Genomic DNA, 4147 nt, shown 5'->3' on the forward strand with positions numbered 1-4147 from the left:
AAAAAATATTATTTTACTAACTTATTAATTTTAAGTTAAGTTGTGTTTTATTGGTATAATGTCTGCTAGAATGTAAAAAAATGTTCAGTGGCAATTGGCAAAATGGGCGGGAAAAACATGAAAAACCGTGTTCGGTATTCGTCCTTCGGCCCAGTGTTTCATTTTGTTCGGCTTCGGCTTCGGCCAAGAACTTTCATTTCGGTGCATCACTAATAATGGCCGATGCTGATATCTAGAGAGCAGGGTTGCCACTGGCCAATACAAATAAGAAAATGAAAAACCCATTAAAAATATTTATTATCTGTTAGTATGATTTTGTAACTAACAAAAGAGGACAATTCCAACCGTTAGTCTTAAAATGGCCAAATAATGATTTAATTGTCCTGGCCAATATATTCTTTCACTATACTAATCAATGAAAAATGTTATAGTTTATTTTGTGTGTGTGTGTGTGTGTGTGTGTGTGTGTGTGTGTAAAAAGTACACTATTTATTCATCATCTATTTTGATGTTTGTACTTTGTTTGATTATGTTTGACAGCGCTCTGCACATGTGAATCTGATTTAATAGTAATATGAACCAGTATAAATGTTTGTTTCTATCACACGGTTTTTCTAAACTCTTTTGCAAGTGTATCTTTGCTAAATTCTACAGTAACAGAAGGTATTTACATAAGTTATGAAGTGTTGGTTGCACTATTTTACAGTACATGTAATTACAGAGTAATATAAGGTAACTGCATGGACTTAACATGGGTTAAGGTTTAGGGTTAGATTTAGGGTTAGTACCTAGTTATTACGTTAATAGGCACATAGTATATACATGCATAACAAGACTGTAAAATAAAGTGCTACTGAAATTTGATTTTAATGTGATGAGATAAAAAGGCTGTGTACCTCAAAAACAATGGCAAAAAAACATACCTTTCAGTGAAGTGAAGTGTTGAGATTCTCAAATTAACTTGGAAAAGATTGTTTGCATCTGGTTAGAACACTGTAACTCTCACGCTTTTTCTTGTATTCAATTTGTATACTGTGAAAAGAAGGTTCAGGAAAATAGTTGTCTAATTCAGCATTCAGAGTTAATACTCAAGTTTAATGTTTGCTCTTGTGTGGAAAGTCAAGTCCATGTGTAGTGTAGCATATTCATCCCTTACCGTTTCATTTTCAGACTACAATTTCAAGTCAGATAATCCCTTTTGTATGTCTCTCCTCTAGGGCAAAATGTGGGTGACTGGGAAGTTGACATCAATACGTTGAGGCTACTGTTCTCCCCACACCCTGGCAGTCTGAGGAATCAGACGTTACGGTGACAAACCTGGGCCGCTGGCACTAAAATGTCCCTAAGTGGTGGCACTGCAGGCGGGAAAGGTGTGGACTCTAATGCGGTGGACACTTACGACAGCGGTGATGAGTGGGATATCGGGGTTGGAAATCTGATTATCGACCTTGACGCTGACCTAGAAAAGGACAAACTCGAGATGTCTGGCACCAAGGACGGAGGAGGAATGGCAGCTCCACCTAGCGCAGTAGCGGCTCTGCCAGACAATATCAAGTTCGTGAGCCCGGTGAGCGCCCCTCAGGGCAAAGAGAGCAAATCAAAATCGAAACGCAACAAAAATTCTAAAGACAATAGCAGCAAGTCTCCAGCTGCAGATGGAGCAAAAAAGGACCATCAGGGACGGACCCAAGGGGAGGTTACAGGTGCGACAGGTAGTTCAGGAGGCAGCAACTCCGCTCCTGGCAAAGGCGTCGAGAAGGGCGCCAAGGCCTCACGCGGTGTGCAGAACAGCAAAAAGGAGAAGGAAGTATCGAGTGGGAAAAACAAGAAAGAAAAAAGCGAAAGCGTACCAGTTGCAGTCGTGGCAATTGAGAAGGAGATAGTAGCAAACGCTCAGGCGTTTGGAAGCACACGCAACACGTCCTTTGACAATACACAAAATGCAGACATGGCTGTGACAGAGCAGCTTGGGAATAACGCTCTGGAAACTGTTGGAATTGTCTCTCCGTTAGCTATTAAATTAGAGCCAGAGGAGCTTGACGGGGAATGCAGAGCTTTGACCGACGACGACAGTCGAGCAGTCGAAGGCTGTGCATTTATTGTTTTATTGTATTTATTTATTTATTTATTCGCGTGTATAAGTGTCTGAAGCATACGCACAGTTCCATTGAATGATAAATGTGTTTTAACAATGTCCATCCCCTACCCCTCCTTCTGTTCGGTTAATAAAGGCCTTCAGAAGTGAATCGATGTGTTTGTGTAAGAAACATATCCATTTTTAAAACTTTATAAACCCTTATCTCTAGCTTCTGCTTACTGCTGAAGAAAAAAGTCATATACAACTAGGATGACTTGAGGGTGAGTAAATCATGGGGTACTGTTTTCTAGCACCATCACTTTTAGCACTAGAGTTAAAGTTAGATGACTACAGGAGCAATTGAGCTTTTAAAAAAATTAGTAGAAACAAGCATCCACATTTAATTGTCCATTATTCAGTGCCAATACTGATGCCATTAAAAAAACACTAATATCGCTTGATAATCAATATGGTTCCAATATATTGTGCATCTTTATCAAAACGGTTGCAGCTTCAGCCTTGGATTTGTCACAGTTAAAAGAGTTGAAAGAGAAATGCTGCATAGTCCTGTCTGGTTTCGTGAACAATACTAGCCTGAAGCAGCCTTTCAGAAATCCACTGCAAATAGTTCATCATCCCAGAATCTTTTGGCATACATTATGCATTATGTTCGAGATGCACCAATCCTACTCTGGCTGACTTCTTAGGATGCATATTATGAATCGGGATGTGTTGTAGTCCGTTTAGGGCATGCGGTCTGATCGTTTGAACAGCTCTCATGGTACAGAATGAGGGTGGTAACTTACAGTGATTGGCTGTTGTTTTTGCAGAAAACTTTACATAATGCATAGCATGAGCAGCACATTGTTTTGCCGAAATGAAAATTTATTTAGCCGCCTCCTTTAGCAAAAACAGCTGTTGTTTAAAGTAACCCAGTGTTGTGGGGGTGGGCATTGGACCATCATGAATCTCTTTGTAATGGCAGTTCTTTCATTTTGACAAGCACAGTACTTTAAGCCCTTGGGCTGCTATGAAAAGTGGAACATTATTGTTTGATCAAGAAAATCACAAGATCTCATTCATACCTTTTTCTTGTACTGCAGAATGTGTAAAGAACTGCCATTCAATGTTGCTTAGTCTTGTGGTGTGTTTAACATCTTTGTGCCCTGGCATTGTGTGTCGAGTTACTCTTGCTCTAATGAGGTTAGTGTCACTGGAAAGATCCTTTTAAGAAGATTAGAGGGTATTGTTGAAGATTTCAGCGACAGAAGGATTTAGCATTGCTTTGTGCAGAAGACAATACAGGCTGTGTCTAGCGCTGCTTTAGTTCGCAGTTTAGCCTACACATCTATATTGGCATTAAATGTTGCATAAAAGTCAGTTCTGGTGCTAGTTATGATGGTGTGATTGCATCTGAAATGGGTTTAGATTGTTCTTTTTTTTTTTTACTCTTCTTACTGGTTCAATGGCTTGATTATTTTTTGTCTTCTCTATTGGTTTATTCAAAAATACATTGAAAATGCAATTATACATACATTGACTTGATTACAATTATACATGCATGGACTTGATTATCTTCTATGATGAGCTATGATGATAAATTTCATTTGGATAGTTTTGGGGAGAAACTTCAATTTCAGGGTGACACAACTGTCTTGATTTCATAATTATATAGATTGGCATAATTTGTTATTATGCATAACAAAAATGCTTATTTGTATTTAAAAAAAAACTTTTGCCCAATAAACCACAATCATGTGGTGCAACCAACATGCTTAAACATACAGAAAAAACCTAGTATACCCATGACTGTGTCAAGGTCAATAAGTACAAATTATTTCTAGAGCCCGACCGATATATCGTTTTGCCGATATTATCGGCCGATATTTATTTAGTCATTTAGCTGTACGTCTAGAGGCCTGCTTTCGTATGAGACCACCCCGCCCTAATGAGAAATTCCGCCATGATTCCAGTTCCAAGGGAACGTACACGTTACATTCAAAGGGCATTAAAGTGTTCCTCAGCTGGCGAAGGAAGTACAACCTCTGCTGGGCCTTTTTAACAATGGAG

General features: G+C 39.0%; 1 pseudogene; it reads left to right on the forward strand.

Moving 5' to 3' along the window:
• Positions 1 to 4147, forward strand: part of LOC107738913 (zinc finger protein 609 pseudogene) — a 27509-nt pseudogene that overhangs the window by 11030 nt on the left and 12332 nt on the right.

This window comes from Sinocyclocheilus rhinocerous, unplaced genomic scaffold (genome assembly GCF_001515625.1).
Source record: "Sinocyclocheilus rhinocerous isolate Xijiao unplaced genomic scaffold, SAMN03320098_v1.1 scaffold1396, whole genome shotgun sequence".
Classification (NCBI taxonomy): Eukaryota; Metazoa; Chordata; class Actinopteri; order Cypriniformes; family Cyprinidae; genus Sinocyclocheilus; species Sinocyclocheilus rhinocerous.